Source organism: Colletes gigas, unplaced genomic scaffold, assembly GCF_013123115.1.
Source record: "Colletes gigas isolate AHSC1104 unplaced genomic scaffold, ASM1312311v1 Colletes_gigas_Sc00023, whole genome shotgun sequence".
NCBI classification, from domain to species: domain Eukaryota; kingdom Metazoa; phylum Arthropoda; class Insecta; order Hymenoptera; family Colletidae; genus Colletes; species Colletes gigas.
In genome coordinates, this window is record NW_025106652.1 from 1,970,064 (window position 1) to 1,995,954 (window position 25,891).

Genomic DNA, 25,891 nt, shown 5'->3' on the forward strand with positions numbered 1-25,891 from the left:
GGGGCGTAGGTGTGTGTGTTTGGCGACGTGCCGCGGAATTATGATTCACGAGCAAAACATTTCACTGGAGCTACTTTTTCTTCGACGTTGTCAACGCTTCTCGCGAAGGGGTAGTCGTAGGAACAGAGAAGAATGGGGAATAAGTCGTCGCTGGGTACACAATCCTCGTCGATGTCGACGTCGAGAGGAGGAGGAGTCGTGTCGCGAGGAAATGATTTGTGGTGCGAGGTGACGGGCTCGTTTCTGATTCCCGACGGGGTTGGAGGGCGAAACCGTTGCCTCAAAATCGATGCTCCGCTACGCTTCGAGCGGGCAATGCCTTAATAAGACGCAGACGCATCGGGACGCGAGTGTCACAATTATCAGGACTCTCGAGCATCTACTCGCTTCTTCGACTCCACGGTTCACCGACTCTCATCCTCGCAGTTCGAGACGGTCCCGTCCCGAGAGGTGGAGTTCCCAGGCAGACTTCGACTATTCGGTCCGCCGACCTCCAAGTGGTTCGCCCCGTCTTCCTCTGTCTACCCCGTACGTGGAATCGTTCCTGAGTGGCTTCGCAATTGGAGTACTTAAGCGGGACACGGACGAAGCGTTAATGAATCTCCGGCGGGACTAGTTCGCACCACCAGGTCGATACCCTTTAACGCGCGACGGCCTCCACGGGAGGACGTTCTCGGAATACTCGAAAGGGACGAATCAATTTGGAAATCGTCGCGATCCACTTGCCCAGCGAAACGCTCTCGTCGAGAGGTGGTCGTATTTCTGGTGATAAGCAACCATTCTTCGGAAATTTATTTCGAACGAACGGTACGATCCACTCGTGGCGATGTTTTTACTGTTTATTAAGCATGTTTTTATGATACGAAATATATTTTCTTCGAGACAACAAAATAAATAATTTTGATGATACTGGTGATTAGTTAATCTGGTCCATGTCAAAATCAACTGGTTTAAAAATATTTATGATGCAAACTAGGATCATTTGAGAATTGAAAAAATGGGGAAAAATGTTCAGGCATAAATGGGCAAGTGGTAAAGATAAAAATATTCAAGGGAGAACATTTCAGTTTCATTACAGTAAAGTTTTACTAAATTACATTCCAAAGTAAAGGAACAACAACCCTTACAGAAGACATCTTACGATCCAAAGGGATAGTGAACAAAATTGTTAATGTTAAAACATACGCATCACTTTCTACCGATAATATTAATGATCGATTATTCGTGTCTCATTTTCAATTAGTGGACATAAAAATATTTTTTAGAAGATATGTATTTTGGAAACTTTTGAATGAACTTTCTGCTGTTTATTGTGCATATGCAGGCATTTTGTAGACGTTCGAAACATTTGCAGGTATTCGTATCCCCGGACGGAAGTTCGTAATTTGTTAATTAATTTTAGTATAATTATACGCAATCAGTTACGTTTTAGCGAAGTTGCGAGACTCGATGAAATCTATTAAAAGCACTTCCAACGAGGTCCACTTGTCATGCGGGGCTCCTCTTAATTGATTGAAATTTTGGGATCGGCTCTTCGGGTATACGTTTCATCAAATTAATTGCTTTAAACGATTTTGCTTCGACTTCGGCCGAGAAAAGAAACGATGCGAAGGAAATCCGAGAATTTCAGTTATTCAAAACGAAACTCGGATACCCCTTTCAATCCCAAATTTACGTACGTGTCCAACTATTACAGAATGCAACGTAAATGAAAATCGTTCGTCGATTTCCTCGATGTTCATTGAAATTATGATCTAAGACAAGTTTAATGATTAAATTCAATACTTTAATTAGCCAATCGTCCACGAAATGATTTTCTGTAACTTGAGCGTCCGTAATAATATCGTTAATTTACGCGCAATCGACGAGCTTATCCGTGCTTGAATTATGGAGAAATTGCTACTAAGGACGCCATTACGTAAAGGAATCGGCCAAATCAGGCTGGCCAGCCCAACAGAAGCTGGTCGAGCAACGGAATCGCGTTCGTGGTGCATTTCGTTCGTAATCCGCGCACGCTGCCGGAAACGGGTATAACGCCGCGTAGCTCTTCCGTGGATGTCCCTTTAAGGGCATTCTAATTGTGCCGCGCGAGATCGGGGATGCGATCGGCGACCCTTCAAGCCCGCGCGCGGTCGCTAGAAAATCGCAGGAGCGGGTACGCGTGTCGTCGTGGCGCATGGAAAGGAGATCCGATCGCCCATGTAAAACAGGACTACCGGTATCGTACGTCCCTCCTCTCCTTTGCTGGCGTTCATAGTGTTCTATAAAGCAGGAGCCACGCGGAGAAGCTCACCGAACTTTGTCCTTTGCAACAAAGAGAGGTCCCGATGCGTAACACCGACTTTTCGATGAGATTATAATTTGAAAAGTATCTCTCATCAAATTACCATCGGTTTAATACTTTTCCAAACCAACAACGTTTGTGGGAACCGTAATTTTGATATTAAATATTTCGTAAACTGTCAACCATTAGTTTCAGGTTTGTAAGATCTATCTATTCTGTAAAAATTTATCAAAATATCATTGTTACACTTCGGGACCTTTCCTTCTAGAGTGTAGTTCGTAAGAGTGTGGATTTGTCCTCGAAGACGCGGTCCAATTTGTGGGGTGTGAGATAAGGGTGTTTGGGCAGTACGAAAGTCGGATCGAGTGAGGCGTCAATGAAGAGTGTTTGGGTTATGTGACAGTCGAATCGAGTGAGGTGTGAATAAAGAGTGTTTGGACCGGGCGACAGTTTTTCGAAATAAGAATGCATGTGTGTACGAATCGGTGATTGAATGTGATCGGGGATGAGTGAGTTTTACGAAAGGAAGAGTGCCGTGAGGGTGGAAGAAAAGCGAGTCAGTTGCGCGAGAATATTGAGAGAGTAAAGACGATAATAGAGAACTGTGCGAGAAGACTGTGAGAGAAGAGCTGTATTCTATAGAGAACTGTACGAAAAAAGTTTGGGAGTAGAACTGTATTTTATTTTTTTTCATATTAAATATACTTTTAAAATAACTGTCATTAATCCCTGTCGTTGAAAATCCCTACAAATTCTGTTCCTATTCTATGGAAACTTTAATCGTTTCTATTAAAAGTCTTTAACACTGATAGAATAATGTGTGATAGCTTTCGTCCTCGCTATTGAAAACCTCCAATCACGCGACTCGTTATGCCGTTCATACGTCCGTCCAATTTTCAGCGAAATGTTAATATCCTTGCCGTATTTCAACATCGTTAATCTCGGCCCCTTCTACTTCGCGCTTCAACTTCGAAACTGAAATTATCGCTCCTAAACTTCTCGAACCACTTTCGAATAGTGCTTCGTCTCTTCCAGGGGCTGTTGCACACCTTGAAGAAAGAACAGGTTAACACCTCTCTGGTGATTCGATTACTTTGCAAAAAAATTGTATTCATCTCGATTACAATGCTTTCCTCCTCTACGGATCAAAAAGTAGAAACTGCTTAATTAATTTACAAATATAAACGTTTCAGGACGGATCTAAAATTTGTGTTGGTCGCTCGAGACTGAAATTTGGTCATGGTTGTTACTATATACCAGACTGAAGCCATTCGGAGTAATCATCCCTCGTAAACAGACTCGAGATAACGCTATCGTAAATGCACGCGGTCCTTAAGTCCCGAGCACGTTCGAAAACTGGATTCGTAGCGCCAAAATCTCGAATAAATGGATTTTCAACGACTCCGTATAGAGAAACGCGAATCCCCAAGCCATTCGCGTCTCGTGGACTTGAATCTGACCATTCGTGTTTCGAGATTGCGGTAACGCGACGACGACGCGCGGAAAGGAAGAGGGTGGAAGTCGTAGGAGACGAAGGAGGCGGAAAAGGTGGCGACGCGAAGGGTGCCAGCCGCACTTGCTTCGCACGAAACACGACTGCATTACGCTCGGTGTCGTGCATTAGTCGAGCAGACGACGAGCTTCCACGTTGCACACACGATTGGCCGGTAATGCGCCAGGAATTTCCGACCTTCAGCCGCGGTTACAGATGTTCCTCTTACCGAACAGTTCCGGGATACTCACGAATACGTTCCCGCGCTAATGCTTCCGGCCCTTTCTTATCGGCTCCGTCACCGATTGCCTCTAGAAATCGTGATTTCGCTCCAACGATTTCGCCAGCGACACAAAATCCGCCATTGATAAAAACTCGGACGGCAATCGCAGTACTACCTCGCTATATGCACGAATATGGGTTACGTATACTTGCAATGGAATTGCTCCTAACGCTGTTTACGTTCCATCCACACATCAGGTGTCATTAAAATAATAATATTGATCTGGTTAAGAAATCGCGTCGTTCTGATGGCTTTAAATAATTGAAATGTTTCTTGCATAAATTGATAGATCGAAGTCTTGACAATAGTGCATGATAGGTCCTATCATCAAAATATTTAGAAATTATATTAAATTTGATAGAATAATTTACTTGTTCTTAAATTATTGTTCTTATGATGAACGTTTTTCTTTACTGGCAAGACTATCTCAAGTAAAATAAAATTTTGGTATTTATTCTACAGAATATTTCGTTTCGAGTGGACTTTTTACAAGCAATGATGATTTTTAATTTTTATTACTTTTTTCAATTTTTCTAATGCGTTCGACAGGATAAATTGAAAACTTCTGATCGATAAACTACACGCCAAAGGATTATCAGAGCTCTCTATCACCTGGATGCGTTCTTATCTTTCAAATCGCACTCGGCAGGTCATATTATCAGTGACCCACGATTTTCATCTATTGTAGAGAGAAAGAAAGATCAGTCCCGGATTAAGGGGAAGCGGTACCATGAGTCAGGGGAATGAGGACAATATCGAGTAATTTTTGCTTAGTCACTGGCTTTTCGGAGCTTTACTAAAATCTCTGAACCAATACAATTCGTTATTTTTACTTGAATTCTTCTTCTTTCTATAATACGCATATAGCAAAAATCGTAATTTAAAAAAATAATTTATCTGCATACCCGAATACTGGAAGGTTCAAAAAGTCACCTCTCTCGAATCCAACAGAATGCATTACATACCTCAAACAGACAGGAAATAATTCTCATTAATGATGGGATAAGAGTAGTTAAATGATTTAATTTATACAGTGAATTAAAACAAATTAATGACTGGTAATGGAAAAGTTTATTTCGTTAGATATTTTTAGAATTGGAGCAAACAGCTTTATCAATGATCGAATACAGTTTGAAAATATGTTAAATAAATTTGATTAATCTCTAAGAGTTTTTAAATTTAAAAAAATACCAATTTAAGATTTACAATCATAGTGTTTTAAAAATATATATTTAAAATACTTGGCAATTTCTAAAATAAGTATCATTGATTATTTTGGTGGAAAAACTTATTTAAACAGCTTCGAAAATAATTAATCATTATTGTTACATGTTTGCATTAATAGTAATGGGTTAGGTTGCTACATTAGTCCAATGGCGTCTAAATATTCTCAGCTGATGTTCCAGTATAAATATTTTATAGGTCCAGGGCGAAGAATTATAACTATCCCTAGATTTCCTTATTGTCCAACTTCCCATCCTCTCCAAACTTGTTGAAGGATTGTGCTATACTTACAAGGAGAATTCCCTAGGCGAAACTCTTGACTTTTTAACGAGCTTCTACATAGTGATAGTGCTTGAACTATTGAAACCAATTATTATGGTTACGAGGCCATAAAGCTAATTGTTTTCAGGATGTTTAATATTAAAGTTTAGGCACGGTTTGATCTTCTGAAGTACTACTATAATTCACAATCGAAGACGTAGAGTAGTGGTCGAGGTGCTTGTTGGCTGGGTCAACATTCTTCTTGGTGCAATGCGTCGTTAGAAAGAAAATGCCACCTACTATTTAGATTTGTCAGTACCCTTTTACTGCAGTGAAAAACTTAATTGTATGATCTCAATTCAAGCAATTAAACCCAGTGCTGCCAGAACCCTTATTTTATATGCTACGAACAAAACAAAACATTTTATTCTTATTTTTCTGTTGTAGATCTCAATTTCTGATAATTGCAAGACTTAGAAAAACATTTAATTCACAGAAACATACTAAAAAAATTCAAACCGCCGACACTGTTTCTTTTTTCAATACTAATCGAGCACAGAAAATTTTCAAAAACATGAAATAGATCCAGTTACAACAAGACCCATGTTACCCAAACCCACATTATCGAAGGATTAGCTAGACCTCTCATGCAGTGCTGTCAGAAACGCTTCCAAATCGCGTTCAGCCGGTTCCCAGGCGGCGAGCGCCTCCACTCGACATATGGCGGTGTCGATTTGATTGCAACGAACGAGGCACTACTGCGTGGCGCGCGACAGACGCGTATCTCGCGTTCCTCACAAATATCACGGTGCACGTCATACGCGTAGCCTTCCGACTGCTCGAACAGGACTGTAATCCAGCCCCATTGTCTCTTTCAATCGAGGTCGTTGTAAATTTCCCGAAGAATTCGCGTCGGGTGAAATACCAACGGTACCTACGTCCGTTTCTTTTCCTTTCCAGCAACGGCGGGCACAATGGGAAATCCATCGGCGTGCCTCGCGAATCGCGTCAGTTATTTTATCGGCGCGGCGCGCCGCGGCGACGAGGGCAGCGGGCGTCGCGCGGCGATCCAACGGGACGAAAGTAAAGGACGGAACGCAGGAATGTTGCTCCCGGTGATTTCGATCCGGTCGCGCATTATCATCGGGTCCATGTACGGTATTGCCACCGGCGGGAATAATAGTTAAGGTACAATGGAATCTCGTGGCGCGATAGCGCCGGCGACGACCGTTGACGGCTCGCTGATATAACGTATACGTTACTGCCGGTGACGGACAATGGCTGGTAATTAATTACCTACAAAGTACAGAGGGGGTCGCATTGTAGTCTGTATCTGGTATTTATCTTGAAACATCAACAATGCGCGGGACCGCGGTGCGTCCCAGGGCTAGGGATAGAAAGAGAACCGACCGGAGAATCTGTGCTGGTGAAGGAATCGTGGTGTTACCGCGATAACACCGTTTTCTCTCCTTCTTTTCACCTCCGCCGTTTCACCGCCCTCGTTTTATCGAGCGTTGATAAGTAACGCCTACCATTTTCCACCGGTCTGGCCCGGTGCACGCGTTTTACATTCCCGCGGAGCGTACGCGCCGTTTAGTCAGCGTTTTTCCTCCCTCGTTTCTTCGCCCTCCCGGAGGGAATTTCGTCCCCGTCGTTCCGCGAGAATTTCGAAGTTTTCAAGAAAATAAATACGGAGTTGGAAGTTCGTTTTTACCCTGGAGTACCAGGGAACTCAGACTACATATTTTCCGATGTTTATAGTTTTCGTAAACAGCGACGATTTGGGCTATGTCTACTAGGAGATACTTTTATTTATTTATTTTAAGCGTATGCAACGCGTGAAAGATGAAATTTTATAACTTCTATTCAGTTGTAAATTCGTTGGACCGAAGTTCGAAGTTTGAATTCGTCGACATCAGTGCCGCCAGTAATTGTGTTTCATCGCGTCTCTGTTGGCGGCGCTAGCAGCGAAAAATATTTAAGTCCACAAAATGAACAGAAGATTATTATTACACACTGCGTGTATTAATTCGTTCGACGAGAGTCATTGAAGTCCTTCGTAAAATGACCTTAAAGGATCTAAACGTTACGTTTCAATTTCCAGCGATAAAAAATTGCCCGGTAAAAGATTAAACATTACGCATGATTCATGTTGGTGCGATTACGACGACTATAAACTAGCGAGAACGATGGATTATTGTCGTTACTGTTGTTGCCTATTTTGTGCTCTTCCCATACGGGAGACCATCTCGTGGATAATGGGTTTTCCGGTGAAGCGAAGAAAAAGAGAATCGTGAAATTGTCGGTTCTGCTTTCCTCCCTTCTCCATTTGCGATTCGCTTCGCGACCGATGGTCGATCGGCCGTCCCTATAAAGTCCATGCAGTTCCGTCGATGCAAAACGCTGATAAAAGTCTCGTCCCCGTTCCTGAACGACCCTCTTCGCGACAAGTGTAATTTCCCTCCATTTTGAGACAGTCGGAGAATCGTGTTTCCTTCCTTCGCGCGATCGATGCCACTGTTCCAACGGAGAACCTGCTGGTAATTGACGTGTGTATAACCCTGCCCGTCGAACGATTTGTTGGAAGTGGTGCTCGTTGGGAGTCAAACAACAGTTGTAAACTCCACTGCCGATATTCGAGAAAGCTAGTCTGAACTGATGAACCCTCTGGCGATGTACCTTATTTATAGGAACATTCCCTTATCCCGTCCCTTTTATAGCTTATAACGATACACGGACAACGATATACTTTTTCGATTGTCTGACAAATACACTCCATAATTTCGTATTTATTATTCCAAATTCTCCCGTCATTCCGTAGCTGGCAGAGTGTCGATGCAACGTCCAGAAAATAGCCACTTTTACTGCAATTTTTCTGCTTGGTATAACATTCTACATTATATCGATAGCGCTCGTGGACACCAGATCCAATTCCATTCGAGGCGATACTCGATTGTCCATTGTAACTTGAGTGCATCGCGAATCACGGCAAACTGTAGATCAGTTATCATTTTACTACCCATTGTGTCGCTAGCATTGTAATCTTAACGTTTCTTAAAGTCGAGTCCCATTGGACTTGAGTATCAATTATAAATAAATCTGATGGCCTAAAAATTAATAGGAATACTTGCTACCGTTTGATTTCTCGGTTCAACAATTAACTGTCGATTCTATAGTTTTCGTTGTAAATTAACTATAAAAATCTCATTATATTTTCTTCTGTACACTAATTGGGTTTCACCAGCATAATAAATAAATAAATAAATTACCATCGATTTTTCGAAACTAGAATAAAAGTAATTATGCGAGATCTCTAGAAATATAACTACATACTTCCACTACATATTCTTGCCTCGAATATCGTTGTATATTTCTTGATAGCGCTCGTAGATACTGCAGAGCTAGCTCCATTACAAACGGTACGCAATTACCCATTGTAACTTGAGTGCATCGCGAATTACTTATCATTTTAGTATCAATCGTATCGCTGGTCTTCTAATAACAGTTTCTAGAATACAATTCCATCGAATACCAATCAAAGGATTACGCCTCCGGGCCTCAAAGACTGCTGAAAATTTGAGTCGACAGTACTTTGTCGCACGACACGATTTTTCACTAAAAAAAATTAATTCTCAAGATCGGATTTCAAAGACAATAAATCTAAATAGGACTTTAGAATCTTAACGAGGTTGTAAAAATAAGTTCTATGACAAACTGTGACTAGTTTCCAATCGTCTAAAAACAAAGTTTCCTTTTCGTGAAGAATTCGAGAGGTTTGGTTAGGAAATGTGTTAATCCGAACCACGGAACAAGGTGGGTCAAGCATCCTCCGGTTGGACTTGAATTATTAATTTCCAGCGTCCAGTCGGTGGAGTTTCCCGAGCCGTTTCCAAATTCCCTGGTATTCGTTCAGTTTGACAAATCACCGAGGATACGCCGTAAACGGGAGGCGCGATGCGTGTCAGGCTGATTCGGCCGCCGACTGCTTTTCCATGCCCGTCTATTTTCGCCGCCACAAATCATTCGACGCCCGAGGAAATGTGACGGTCTGGCGGCCGTTCCGCGGACTTCACACGTTTGTAAACCCATTAACGGATTTAAGGCAGTGCCACCGACGCTTCTTTCCACCCCTTTCCAGCGCCGTCATCTCCGACTTCTATCCCGGAAGGAAGATTTATGGGCCACTAAACGATTCCACGGAATTTAATTGCCACGTCGCCGGTTATTATCGCGCCCCAACTTCGTTACGCATCGCTGCTCACGGATTAGATGTCGGCACGATGAACGTCGAATCCCCGGGATGAACCGTGAACGAAGCACTGGAAATTGCGTCCTGGAAATCGGGAACGCGAAGAATCGTTTCCTAGATTGATTCGCCGAATTGGAGGGACGGACGAACGTTTGACGCGGGTCCTGCGACGATTTTTAACAATCCCTCCATCTTGGACGACGCTAACAAATCACTCAATGTTTTGGTTTGCAAATTAATTATACATCAGTTGGTATTATAGTGAATCGTTATCAGGAACCTTCAAATTTTACTTCTTTTAAATCTTTAAAAGTAGCAGGGTTGTACGAAAAATCAAAAATCACTATTTATACAGGGTGGGGCAATAACTATGTCCACCTTGAATATCTCCGTTATTTGTAATAATATTCAAAAAATTTATATACAAAACTTGCACGGTACAGAGGGGGACACATTGTGATATACACATTTTTCGTGTGGGTGGAGGCATAGAGGAGATTTCAAGATCACCTTCATTTTTTTAAATGGGATCACCCTTTTTGAAACACCTACAATGATAGTCCCTTTCATTAGGAATTCAGTGACTATAATTATACAAGGTCATTCAAGGTCACGGCCGGTGAAAATGTATAAGATTTAAAATATGAAAGCAGAATACATTTATCGTAAATGAGACTTGTAGTAAACATACTAAGGTCCTTCAATGTCGAATTAATTTTTGTCAATGGGGATTACATCAAAATCGTTCATTTTTTTCTAATGTCTTGTTTACGGATGAAGCAACATTTAGTAATCATGGCTCAATTAATCTACGGAACGCCCATTATTGGTCTGTTGGTAATCCGCACTGGCTTCGAGACGTTGATTACTAAATACAATGGAGCGTAAACGTGTGCTGTGGTGTTTTGAACGATAAAGCAATTGGACCATACTTCATTACCGGAACGATGACAGGGCAAAAATATTCTCAATTTTTGCAAGAAGATCTGCCAATTTTGTTGGGAGATGTCTCTCTACAAAACCGTTATGATATGTGGTACCAACATGATGGCTGCCCGGCCCATTAGGCAAAAGAAACATTGGATTCTAGGTTTCCAAACCGATCAATGGATTGGACGAGGTGGTACTGTTTCATGGCCAACATGTTCGCCTTACTTAAATCCACTGGATTTCTTTTTATGGAGTATGCTAAAAGAGACCGCATACGCGAATGCCCCAACAACAGTTGAAGATATGCATCAGCGGATCACCACAGCATGTACGAATATCACCTCGGATGTACTTGTCAGAGTTCAACATTCCTTCAGAGCCCGTTTACAGCAATATATCGACGTAAATGACCATCGTTTGGAATATTTATGAAACACAGGTATTTTGCTTTCATATTTTAAATCTTATACATTTTCACCGGCCGTGACCTTGAAAGACCTTGTATAATTATAGTCACTGAATTCCTAATGAAAGGGACTATCATTGTAGGTGTTTCAAAAAGGGTGATCCCATTTAAAAAAATGAAGGTGATCTTGAAATCTCCTCTATGCCTCCACCCACACAAAAAATGTGTATATCACAATGTGTCCCCCTCTGTACCGTGCAAGTTTTGTATATAAATTTTTTGAATATTATTACAAATAACGGAGATATTCAAGGTGGACATAGTTATTGCCCCACCCTGTATATTGATTGGTACACACAATTTACAATGATAATAGTTAAATGGTGTAAAATTAATTTATAGTACAGCAATTTTCCACGCATTACGTGTTGCTAGATTCTTTGCTAGCGGCGCTATGGAAGCAAGTGTTTCTATGACGAGAAGTGTGACGAATGAACCCAGAGGCACGCCAATTAGTAGTAAGAGATGGTTCTAATAGATCTACATTCTAACAGCTAATCGCTTCCATATTCTGGCTGATATTCTCGAGTTCTCTATTCTAATAATCCGGCATAGAAATTTATGAGTTACGTATAAATTCATAAACTTTATATCTAAACAAAAAATGAAGGGAAAAATTTTTAAACGTCGCGTCTGTCCATTCCTCGTTATTTCTACTTGTCCGCGATACCAAAGTATAAACGAATTTAAAATTCGAGTCATATTTTAACGTTTCATGATTACTAGAACATCCCCGCATATAACGACTGTATAAAAATAATTATCTAAATAAGGTTATTCGAGCAATGGCCGACTCTGAGACCATCTGCACCACGGGTGTGGAAATTCATCGCTGTACGAAGTAATTAAAGGACAAACAAGAGAATTCTCGGTTGACCTATCATTATCGTTATACATTCCAACGGTCCAGTAAGGATGACCCTAAGGGCGACCGGTTGATTTTTACTCGACTATAGACAGAGTGACCCGCGGAAGATGAACCGAGATGCAACGATCCCATGCACGGTCGCGTGACAAAAAGCATCAACGGGCCGACGACTCGTAAAGTAACATTCAATTCCTCGCTGAAGCGTTCAAAGACCTCCGCGAACGAAATTAATAGATTACCTTCCCATTAATCTTTCCGGTAAATCTTCCGGGGGGGGAAAACTCCGGCGAGACGAGGGTGCGACTGTTTCTGCCACGGCCGCCCCCGAATTAATTAAGAAGAAACAACTGGGAGCAGAGAAAGCGCGCGTCTCGATTCGATTTCGTCGCGAGACTGAGACTGTATCGAAGCCAGGGATTTAAGACGCGCCATGGAAAGAGGATACGGCCTTGCTCGAAACCGGAGGGGCTTCTTTATAGAGCTCATTCCTCTTCGAGGCCCTTAAAGTACGCCGAAGGGCCATCGATGCCAAACTGGCGGCTCGCTAAAAGTGTTTTATTTACAGATTTTCCGATCTAGAGGAACACGCCTGGGTCGCAGAAAGGTCGTTAAGGGATCTCTCACCTTTCGTTGCAGTGTCCCAGGCCATCTCGCTGGACCAATAGAGCTCCAGACCGGGAAATTCTAATATATTGCCGCAGTTTATGCCTCCCTCCATCCGACGTGGCCATTCGAGACTAGGAACTGACGATATCCTTTCACCGAAGGAATGTTGTACTTTTATTTTTGTTAAGCAATCGTGAAAATTTTCCCTATTTACGAGCGAAAGGTTGAGGACCACTATTGAGATATTGTTTATTTATTACACGAGGTTTATAGTGTTAAACTCTAGATAAATTCTGAGTCCAATTCTAGACCAGTTCTTAGGCATTTGCCTAAGAAACAATTTTCAACTTTATTCGAGTTTGATGTTATTAATATACAGTTACTCCCACTCGTATTCGTACACTATATAATGGTGATTAATTATAAGTGGAAAGAAACTTGTTTTTTATAAATTCTTTCCCATTTATTTTTACCAAATGTTTGATACAACTATGTCACTTCTATTTACGAAGTTGTTTTTTTCTAATGCAAACAGAAAATTACAATACCCAATTATAAACCCCATAGAGAGGAATGTATAATATAAAGAATAGATACTAATGTCAACAAGAAACAAATAAACAATACGTGATACGTTTTCTCAAGCGGTCATCCATCTCAAACTTGACCGCTGTCAACGCCGCTTAACGTTGATGATCAGACGAAAACCAACGTCTCCAACATACCACGACCATTGGCATGCTTTACTCGTAATTTTTTCAAACATAAACCCTTAAATATAGTGTATGAAAAAATGGACATCAGTTTCAGAAACTTTTTTTTTCTGTGGGAGTAACCGTATATCTTCCACCAGCCTAACGAGGAAAGATTTTAAATGAAATCCAAAGAAGCTAAAAATCTGCAAAATCGATCAAGGAGTGAACCACGTGAAAATTCGAGAAACGTGATTGTCTGTTTCATTCAACATTTTTCTCCTAACCTAATCTCAGATGCGCACCAAACCGAGAATACCAAAACAGGTAGAAAATGAAACCAGACGCGACGTCGCACGGAAATACAACCGACATACAATTTTCGGTCGAAATTCGTGAATTTCTGGCGTGCTGGATTTCTCTTCGAGTCGGTGAAATTTCTTAACCGGCCTCGCGAAACGCGCAAAGTCGAGATGACAGCAAGACGGAAGAACAGCCAGTCAGCATCTGGTACGCTCGACTTCCTCGTTAAAAATACACCTCTTTTCTCGTCACGGTCGTCGCGGTGCCGGTCGAGAGCGCGAAACTGGCCGGGCTTCGTGGCGTTAAAATCGTCGACCGTTGACAGCCGTCGGGAAAAGAAATATCCCGCGCCTTCTTCTAATTTTCGCTTCGACCGCGGGTTGTCGCGAAGAATTACGCGTCTGGAAAGTTCATCGACACTAATAATGAAACGCGGGTGTCGTCGACCGCATCAACGCGATGACGCTTCTCCTTTGTTGCCCGCTCGCAACTAGTCCAATTAATTAGACGTCTGTTCCTTAGGCGTTTGGCAGAAAACAATTTCCAAGGGGCTTTGTTCGAGCCTGTCGCGATTACGAATCGAGGCGGAGACATTATTAATATATATCTTGCTCCTAGGGGCAGGGCATTAAGAAAACGACAATTCCGTCTGGCGTATTGTAACAAGACTAAAAACACGACCGAGGGACAATGTCGTATTTCGCTTCCGTTTGAGTTGTCCGACTCACTCATCGAAGCAGAATAGCTCCGACGTCTCTGGTAAACAGCTCATTTTCCATCTTCTTTCCAGGAAACCGACCTTCGGCTACTTTTCAACCAGTGAAAGAAAGACCTGTTATTACTGCACCGAGATAGCCTTAAATTATTCAAATAATAACCTTCTTTCCGCTAATCGTACAGGATATCGGAATTCCCAATATGGCTACTTAATGTAATTGATAGTTTTCCTGAGAGCGTTTAAGTAACAGCACCTTGCTCTTTCATTACCAAGGTTTCCTATCGCCTTCGACGATCGTTCTCATTTTTTGTCGCGAGATATGCACGCACGAAGAATTATTTCAAAAGATTTCTGTACTGTATACTTTTGGTTTGTAGGACAAGCCAACCGATTGAGCTCTCTAAAACTTCGAGTCTAAATTTTTGTAATGGATCTTTATGGCTTGACTAATTCACCCAATTTTGGCTGGTCTTGGCGGCTTATAGACGACGAATATGTAACTTAAATATAATGGTGGATAGAGTACGTAATACTGAAAATTGTGGAATGATGAGTTTATTAATTGGTCAGTCTACGAATACTTGTTCTTAAGCTTTGAAGTCTGATTCAATCCTTCCATAGAGTTCTAAGTAAGAAATTAATTTTTATTAAGATTTCCCTTGCAATTATATCCCCGTTATGTATAACTTTCTTCGGAAATCAAATATAATTTGGGTTGCAAAGAGTTAACATTCAAAATCGACTTCTGTCGTCTTAGTAATTTACCCTTCGTAACTCGTGAACTTGGAACTGAAAATAACCCGGGAAATGTAATGGTAGATCTAACTGGTGAAAATTGGAGATGGAAGAAGACTCGCCCGATCGCTGAAACAGGTCTCGAAATTGAATCTTTCATTCATAGGATGATGGTACAACTAATTGAGCTGTCCACCCTAAGCTTAACATTCGAAAACGGTTACCGTCGTCATGCAAGAATGACAGTTACTAGTCGAGTCACGATCTTTACACAAGGGTGACGTCCTTTGAACCCCCGAGTCCCCGGCCGAAGTTCATCCCCTGTTTGCAGGACTTCAAACAAAAAATGATTACCATCTGGCCTCTACATTGCTACTTAGTCATACGGACCAGCTCTGTTATTTTTAGTTTCATAAACAGACGTTATTTAGAAATGGTAATATAAATACACAAAATATATTAGACATTCGTGTAGTAAAAAATAACGCTGAAAATGAAAATAGACCAATCGTGTTTTTCTCGTCAGAAATTAATATTATTATTCTTAAATTTCAAACTGTTTTGAACTCTTTTCTATTAAAAAGAAAAGGGTCTTCACTCTTTTAACGTGCAAATAAGTCGATGAAAAAGTACGCACGGTATATTTAAACTAGAATTCTACTCTTTGCTCAGTTACCTCGTGAGACAAGAAACAGAAAGATCGTTAACGCTACAACTTATCTACCCGGATCCAGCTGTATTCCTCCGCCCTTGGCGAACGTAGAAATTACTTTTCGAGGATCTTGTCGGCCAAAATTCTCGTGCCCTATCTTTGACTCTCGTCCACGAAGAATATTCGGAAGCAATCAGGCGTTCCGTTTCCATCGATCACCGCCCATCCCGACGCCCAATCGTTCCCAGCGAATAACTCCAATCTAGCGTGCTCGAAATAATTCCGGGGCGTCGTGTCAAGCGGATTCGTTGCGACGCGGATCAGGTTCAGAACGCGTGTGTGACTAGGGAGAAACGAAGGGGAGGTAGCGACGATGAAGGAACGCGGATGCATCGACGGAGGCGGCGGGGGCGGCGAGAAGCTTGATGGAAGTTTACAGCTGTTTGCGTCGGATATCGATGATCGCGAGGGAGGCGGCGATCCAATAAAATGCGACGGGAAACGCGACCAAGATAGAACGAGATAGATAGAGAGTCTCGGCAGAGGGAAAACGAGGGGTGGCGGAAGAAGGCGGAAAAGAAATTTGCCTCTAAATTCCAGCGCGACGCAGGCAAGTACGAAGAGACGGGGGTGTCCTCCACCCCCTCGATGGAATAAATAGATCGAGATTCGAGGCGCGCCTTTGCTGACGCTACTCGGCTCGATGCCGTTGGAACGCAATAGAATCCCTTCCGCCAACAAGATCCTCGAGGATACCGCGATATCACGGCTAAACGAAGCGCTTTCCGACTGATTTATCCACTAGCTATCTCTCTCGCTCCCGCTCTTGCATCCCTCCAGTTTCTCGACTCGTTCTTATTCTCGTATTCCGAGGGGGTCGTCGCTGCGAGCGTACATATTCTTTCTCTTGGGTCCGAGGAGAATCGAAGCTTATGATATCTCGAGAACTTCCGTCTCGCCCCGCGATTCAGGCTGATTTCACGCGCCACGAAGACGTTAAAGGGTATTATTCGCCGCGGTCGGTTAAACGGAACGCCTAGGCGCTGATTTACGGACGAAATGAATATTCTTCCACGAGCACTCGCGGCAGACAATAAAACTGTCATGCTCAGAGCTTCCTAAATATCGCGATATTACGACCGAGGGGATAACCGTCCGACGACTGATTTATTATCCCTCCGGCGAGGCTCTTATAATTTCAGCGGATCGAAGTTCGAAGACGCGGAGGCGCGCGCGCTCTTCGAGCCCGGGAGGAATCGTGAAATCCACGGGAACGATACGGGGGAAACTGTTTTTACGAGACCGGAGTAAAAGAAGCCGTTTCGGAGAGCCTGAATCAATCGCGGATGAACAGCCTTTGTTACCTGACCTCGCGGAAATTCAATGCCGGACATCCTGCTCGATGAAATTATTTCCAACGGAAATCTTGCTTCCCGGCTGCGTCGTTTTTAACTCTTTGTCTATTTAATACGTTCGTACCGAGCATAACAATTGGTCCTGATCGTGTTGTCCGACGGAAAGGATTTAATCTTAACACCTCCCTTCCATGGTTTTAATTATATCTGCGATAAACCCTCTTGAATTCACGCACACGCAGCGTCCGTTGCTGTGTAGGTCTTTTCACTAGAATATTCACATCGAAACTCGATCTCATCAGCGCAGATTAATTTTACAATTTAATATTACTTCGTCTCCCATTTTATCATTATATGTCGCAATCATTTTAAAGAGATTCTACGCCTCTGCAATCCATGATTCTGTGGCGACCTGAAAAAGCGTTGAGATTATTCAGGAACCGGTGGACCGTGTGCAACCGATTATAGAAATAACACGTAAGTGGCGTGTAAATAAAATAAAACAATAGTCGCAAAGAATTATCTCAGTCATTGGAGTGAACCTGGTCTCCTACATCCTGCACTACAATTCCTTTCGTAACTTTGTTCCATTCTATCAGTACAATACGATCATACATAATTTTGAACTTGAAGAAGCTGGCCAAGGTTCCGTAACATTTTGTTAACGGGTTCTCCACCGATCCAAAGGCGTAAAATCCCTTTGTAACGATTTCTTAACACTTAACGATTTCGTAACACTCTGTGCAAGTAATGAATGCGCGCAAGTGTGCTCGTCGAATAAATAAAAATAGATTTTTCAAACGAATTCTCGAAGAAGTAACGAGATGTCTAGACCACTTCACCGAGAACAGGGGAAGGAAAACAAACGCGAAAAACCATCTCCAACGAACACTGACGCCGATATTCCTGTTGCTCGAGCTCCGCGCGTGCGCTTCGTACAACTAATTAATACCCTCCGGTGATATTACACGCGTCGATACAGTTGTTCAGCCGCACCCGCGCAAGCAAGAATTTTCCGCGGCGTAAGCCATCGGGAAGCCCACCCCTGGTTGGCTGGGGTGGATTTTATCAGGAACGTCGAAGAGAGCCCTTTGAAGGGTTCGAAGGCCACCCTTTCCTCGCGGTGCACGGCCCTGTATATACAAACCGACGGGTCCTTCGTTTTCCCGGTAGCGAAATCTCGACCTCCCGGTGTGGAAGAACGCACCCCCGAACGACCCCTTCTCTCTCGCTCTCCATTCCCGACAAATTCATCAACCCTCTTCAGCGGCGATTGCCAGCGTCGCGGTCGGCATGCACGCACCGGCGCCGAGTAAATATTTCACGTAAACGTTCTACCGTGTGCTTGCACGTATTTGCGGGTTGCTTTATACCAGTGACTCTCAACCAGATCCCTAAGCCCCCTTCTCTCACTTTCGACGGCCACTTTCGAAAGTCGTTCAAATGGGGAGCCGCGGAAGCTTCTGAATATTTTTACTAATAGATTTAATGAAATGGCAGCTTTGCAGAGGATTGTCTCAATCCCTAAATATAATAATTCGTATCTTACTTTAAGTATTTCTTACATTTTTGCATGCTAAGTGCATTCTGTAGATTTTTGAGAATTAAAATTAACTTTCGAATAATTTAATTTTTTTCATAGATATTCTTCGATGTTATAATTTTGTATAATACCAATGAATATTATACAGAGTTTGCAAGTGAAACTTCGCTTGATTTATGATACTAGTAAGCAAAGTAGTGAAATTGAAAATGTAATGTTTCTTTGAGATTATGCGAAATTATTTTAATTTATTTCATTCATTTTGCTATTATAAAGGATAACCACACTATTACGTATGGAGAATAAACAATACTCTAAACGAGATAGATCCTCAGATAGGTTGAGAAACGCTGATTTATACTATATTAATTGCGGCGCGTGTGTGCACACTCGACACATCCGTTTCGTCCGCTGGAAGTATACCCGCGGAAGATGGACCTGCCCTGTATATGTATACACTGCCGCTCATAAGTATGTGGACACTTAACGCATTCACGAAATTTGTGATATATTATGTATATTTCGATTATTAAATAATGTTTGTTGCTAAATTCTATTAGGTATATGTATGTAATGTATTCTAGTAGTACTAATTTAACAATTTAGTTATGCAATTTACTTATATAAATAAAAGTCTATCCGATGGGTGGAAAGCTGCGTTATATTTCGTTGCGTGCGTAAGGTTTGTAAGGCTATTTTCTCGCAGTTTAGGATGGCTGCACCACTTGAGTGAGGTCTGTTGCCTTCTTCAGAGTAGCATAAACATTTGGAAATGTAATTCGAAACGAAAGACTGTTAGATAAGAGCACAGCGATCACTCTGGTGATCTGCCTAGATCAGTTCAGTTTAAATACTTGGAAGAGCACGATGGGCACGAAAAGAAGCGAAATAAGCGTCAAAATGCGTTCGAAAATAGTTACTTTATCGAAAGAAGGGTATTCTATAAGGAATATTGCCGAAAAAGTAGGAGTTTTGAAGTCTTGTGTGAGCTACAGCATCAATAGGTTCAGTGTTGCAGGAGTTTGTTCCTCTGTAAAAAGACCTGGAAGACCCAGAAAAACAACTGAGGCAGAAGATCGCCATATTATAACCATAAGTAAAAGAAATAGGAGAGACACAGCCCCCGAAATAACTGCAGAAATTAATAATTATAGGGACGGCACAATTTCGGTTTCGACAGTGAAAAGGCGTCTTAAGGAGGGCGGTCTTAGAGGCTGTGTTGCAGTGAAAAAACCATTCTTAAAAAAACAAAATAAGAAAAAGAGGCTTCAGTGGGCTAAATGCCATAAAAATTGGGCACTGGAAGACTGGGACAAGGTGTTATGGTCTGACGAATCGAAGTTCGAAGTGTTTGGCTCCAAGCGACGTGTTTTTGTGCGCCGAAAAGTTTCTGAAAAACTAAATGACAATTGTGTAGTGCCCACAGTTAAGCATGGGGGTCGTTCTGTGATGGTATGGGGATGCTTTGGGAACAATATGACTGGAGATTTAGCAAAAATAAACGGAATTTTAAGAAAAGAAGGGTATTTGAACATTCTGAGAGAACATGCAATTCCATCTGGACACCGCATAATTGGCCACAATTTTACATTTATGCACGACAATGACCCGAAGCACACTTCTACAATATGTAGAAATTATTTACTGCAATTGCAAGAAAATTTTGAAGTGAAAATGATGGTATGGCCACCCCAATCGCCCGATTTGAATCCCATAGAAAAACTATGGGATCACATAGATAGACAAGTTAGAAAACGATGTCCCAAGTCAGAAAAACATTTGTGGGAAATCTTACATTCTGAGTGGAACCTCATTGATACAGAAATAATGAAAAAGTTAGTAGCCAGGATGCCACGACTGGTAAACGCGGTCATAAAAGCACGCGGTGGATACGTAGACGAAAAGGAAATATAATAATTTTATATAGTTATCGGTGAGATATTTAATAAATTATTACTCAAATATCTTCTCTAATACTGTACGAGCTAGAATACATGCAAAGTAATCAAATTTACCAAAGATATCATAATTTTTTTCAGGTAGATATAAGAACTAAGGAAGTGTCCACATACTTATGAGCGGTAGTGTACATAAACTGTAGAAATATTCTAGCACACGTGGCAGTTGTTTCGGTGCCTAGTCCGACTGCAATTCCATCCCCCGTGAGCCCTCGAACGTTTTAGCCCGCGTCAAACGCATCCCCTCATGGTATTTACGACAGCGCGGAAAACGCACGAACACGCACGAGAATTCTGAGTTAGCTCGTTCGAGTGACCATTTGTTTTTTCTTTTTGTAAACTACTACATATACGGATTTATTCGTCTTTGAGCAATAATTTTTGTTAACACGTTGCCTGCCACAATGATCACATCTTACAACGTACCTTTCAAACACTTAGACCAACCCTAACACTAATAAATTTATAATTATGTTAGTATCATTAATATAGGATCAACGAAGAGAATCATATTTGGAATAAATAATGATTTAAAATACACTGGACAGAAATCTTTTAATACAAATTATCAATTAACAACGCAAACTATTATTATATAGCAATCACATCTATTCCTCGTGACCACCTATTTTCTAATGAGATTGTCTCGCTGTCAATAAATGTGAATCAAGAGAAGAAATTCCTCCAATACGTGTAAATTAAGTTTAAAAGTAAGGAAGACGAAATACGGGAGGAATTAAAAATGTGGTACAAAAGAATAGGCTGTTATAATAGATGCTATAAAGTATAACGATATTAACAAACCAGCCTTCGCTCTTTCAATCTCTATTTGCGAAAAACTATATATAGGCCAAAATAAGACGAAAATCAAAAATGCCAATTTGTTGATTGAGACTTTGTTAAAAAGTTATCAACTTTAAAGTTCCGCCTGCAGAACAACAATCTGCGAACAGCTGGTGGTGGTTCTTACTCACTAAATTATAAAGTTGTCGATATGTCACTAAATAAAATTTCTCATGCTGAGTGAAAACCACTACTACAGGCGGAATTTTAAACGTTAATAACTTTTTAACGAAACCTCAATCAACAAATTGATATTCTTGATTTTCGTCTTATATTGGCTTCCAGAATCTCCCATTAAAATTTTCCCAGAGGTGGTCGAACTTTGATTTCTGAACGAATTTAGAATCTATTGATCCCTCTATTTCGCTGACTCTCGGTGTTTCTTGCTGTCTTACTTATCTACCAGAGATAAGAGACGACAATTCCCGAAATAATACACATCCCTCCCTAACGTTCGTGTCGCGGACGGGAGTCAGCGAACGTTAACGAGGGATCATTGTATTTCACCCGTGGTATGCGGATAGTCGAGCGTAACGCGGCAGTATTCGCGGGGCAAATTACCCCGTGCGCGCGGCGTGACTCGTTCGCGTATGAAACCGCATTAGGAAGATATCCTTGGGGCCCAAGGAAGAGACGCGGATTAAATACCTAACGCACACGGGCTACTTCGGCCGTTGTCACACGTGCTTATTTATGGATAGATAACTAGCCACGCGGTCGCGTACGTTATTCGAAACATGCAAATGCTAGCCTGCTCGCGCGTGTGTACGGAGGGAAAGCCGAGGTAGGCGAGCTAAGTACAGGGAACGGGTGCACGGCCGACGCGCTACGCTCGTGAAACACGAACTCGCGATCCCGTATCGCGTGTAACGTCGTAATAAGGGATGTTATTACTTCTATTGCGTTTCCCGCTTCCACAGATAAGTTCTTGCGCGGTCCCCCGTCCCCTCCGTTTCCCTCCCCGTTAGGAGGGAGGGCCACGTACGTGTGCCGGCGCAGAATGCACGATTCCGTTCGTGCATGTGCATCGCGTATACGAGCCCGTTGTGCCGGGCTCGTCAGTCTAGCTCGTTACTCCGTAACTCACTTTGCTTGCATACACACACTCTGCAACGCGAATCGACGCCGACTTTGCCGGTGCACGCGCGCGACCCGGCGCCGCGATCCGTGTCTTTGCCTTCGACTGACGTTTCTTTCAACAGTTCTGTATAATTGACCTCTTCTAATTCGCGATACCGGAACCGCGCGTCCGAACGGCGCAACGTTTAAATTTTCTCTATTGGCTTTGCAGCGTCGAAAGCCTCGGCGTGTCTGAAAGCCATTGTTTGCTGGCTAATTTGAGTTTGTGAAATCTTTCTCGCGCATGCGGGTCGTCGACGAAGTGGTTTCCAACGAAATACTCGTTGGTATTGGAACTTTCAAACGTATGATCATTCTGTTAAAAGACTGGAGTCATCTTGGGGTTTTTAAATAGTATTATTTTGTATTCTTCGGTTGAATGTATATTAATATTAGTAATACACCTTCCAAACCACTTTCAGAGATAACAATAGACAATTGTTTCCTCGTCATACATACAGAAACAAATTTCTCAGGATTTGTATAATTTCTTAATAATACACCCACGTTAATTAAATTGACTCTCACACGAATCTTAATAAATATTTTAAGAATGTATTCTATGTACTATTTTAAAAGAGTAAAGTTCTATACAAAGTACTAAATTAATCAACCAACGAAGCAAGCGTAAGTATTCTGCGTTGCACAAGAGAAATTATTACGAAATCACACCATAAACCGAAGCTTCCTGTCAACTACAACATCGTTCTTGAAACTACTTAATTTAAACTACTCTTATTTAATCCCAGTTTCCCCCCTATTTTAAATCCTAATGACGAAGCGTTACGAGCCATCGATAAATTAAATTCACGCCAGTCGAGATTGCTTCACGATTTCAAATAACGTTCGTCCGTCAATTAACCACGGGGCATAGTTTTAACGGATAAAACTTTCTACTTAACCGTTGTACATAAATCTGTTTGATAAATACCGGAGGAGGCATCGTTCTTACCTATAAAATCCAACACGAGGAGATGCGGTAGCCACTATATCAGTATCAACTGACATCATCTGGATACACGTGTGGTTTTTACGACTCCGAACGCGACACGTCTGACTTCATCTTTTTTACATATCACGCCAGCGGGCCCGATAGGATCGCATAATTTTTTTCCCCCACGAGGCAGCATGAATATTTTACAAAGAGACTTTCTTTGCCAGTCGCGATAAGTGGACGAAAAACGGTTTCCCCTGCATGCGAATCACGAAGACCGCGCGAAACGCGTGCAATTTTACCATATGAAAGGGAAATTCTGTTCGACAGTGGCCATCGTTTCTCGAGACGAACCGGATAACCTTTGCGTTCCCGACGGATCGTTTTGTCAATGAGCGAAAGATGGAACGATAGAGGACGAGTTGAACTCATCAACCCACCATCTCTCTAGCATTCGTTCTATTAGTGCTTGGGACAGTGCAAAACATCAAACTAGTTTTAAAAAAACTTGTTCCTATCTATTTTTATTTTAGTATCTTTCGATAAATAATTATGATAAATACCTGTGAGGAGCAATTTCGTTGGCAAATAAGCTGTGGATCTATGTTAAGTCGGCTTACCTGGAACAGAAAGAAAAAATCAAGTTAGTGGAAAAGAACAATTTTAGTTTGAATTAGATTATGGGTTATCTTTTCACTCTTGATGTAAGATTAATTTTGTCAAAATAATAAAGACACACGATAGATACGTTCCATAAGAACCCGTGTTAATATTATGTATTCTAATGCTTTGGGACAACAGTGTGCATTAAGGTTGCCATTATCGTACTTTGCTAAATTATACGGATGCGAAGACATCCTAGTATTCTAACAAACGCATTACTAAACGGGAGAAGACGCAAGATCTGAATACAAATTGAAAGATCAATTTTGGAGCACGAGCAGCGCGAATTTAACGTCCTCCCATCGACTATGCAAGTGTAATTTCGAGTTCAGAATATTTGGAGTCCGACAAAATTGTGTTCGAATAGTCGACGACCAGAATAAAACTTATTATGAAATATTCTATAATTGAAATTTTTGTTTCATATTTAACGAGTCGCGAATAGGTTTGTATTCTAGATAAGAATTTTCACGGTCCCCGCGCGGAAGGAAGCATCGAGTATTGTGGAAAATCGAGAGGCAAAATTCTCCTATACATTTTCTCGAGCCGCCGCACGAGCAAACTTCCCGAAACTTTTCGAGCCAGCATAAAAACTCGCGTCTGACCACAACGGCATCCCGAATTAATTTCCCAGCTTGCTGCCAGCGAGCTCGACTAAAAAGTTAATTACTGGCTGGTCCGAGGTATTAACCCCATCGGCGATTCCAGAGAGAGAAAGGTTCGTCGCTTCGCCAGCCATCCGCACGCACGATCGTCGGAGACTGGCAAAATTCTCAACCGGATACAAAATTTCGAGCCACGAACGAAAGGCAAACTACTTTCCATCCGCTATTTATTCTATGAAAATTAGAATTTAAACTGCATTAGCAAATCATGAATTATATCGTATACATTGAACGAATAAAAACTTAATAGTTTATAAATAAAAGAAAATCTTCAATGTATTTATGACGCTGCTAGTTTTCTTTGTTAAAATATAAGACAATTTAATTGCCTGAACAAACACAATCAATATAGAGGATAGAGTCTTCGAACTTTGCAATGATTCTTTTTAATGTTATATTCATTGTCTACACTTCAAAGGGTACTTTTTCCAGTCGCAAATATCGAATAAATAAGCAGACATCGCAAAATTTTTGAATTGTATCTAAGAACACATTAATTACCTGAACAGAATCATGATCGATGTCAATAATATTCGCGAGTCTTTGAACTTCTCGCCAACAGAGGGCTACGCTCAACCTTTCTCTCTCGCAAATACTCGACTGACCGCTTATTCTTATATGTATATACACTCCTCGACCAACTCGCTGACGAGTCACTAGCAGTCTCCTGCTATCTCGCTCACTTCTTTTTACAACAACAAGCCACATAACTTTCTCTGTTCTCTCACAAGCTTTTTAAGCGTGTGTGACTAATTTCTTATCAACCTCCAATGGTTCCTCTTAATTTCATATCCACTATCTACACTTCAAAGGCTGTTTTTCCCGGCCACAAATATCGAATACCTAAGCAAATATCACAAAATTCCTGGGGGTGGCCTTAAGAATCCAGTAACTTTCATTGGCAAAGGCCAATTATTCGCCTCTGACGAGCGTGTGTGGTTCACACAGAGGTCCCCAGTGATTTTTCGAGGTGGACTCGACCACTGTGCTATCGATTGTCGCGTGCTTAGACCGAGCTTAACGACGAAAACTCGGTAAGTCGAGAACC

The 25,891-nt window shown here is 41.7% G+C and overlaps 1 protein-coding gene across 5 annotated transcripts in view; it reads right to left on the reverse strand.

Moving 5' to 3' along the window:
• LOC122401259 (latrophilin Cirl-like) overlaps positions 1-25,891 on the reverse strand; it is a 544,259-nt gene that overhangs the window by 351,745 nt on the left and 166,623 nt on the right. The window lies entirely within an intron of this gene.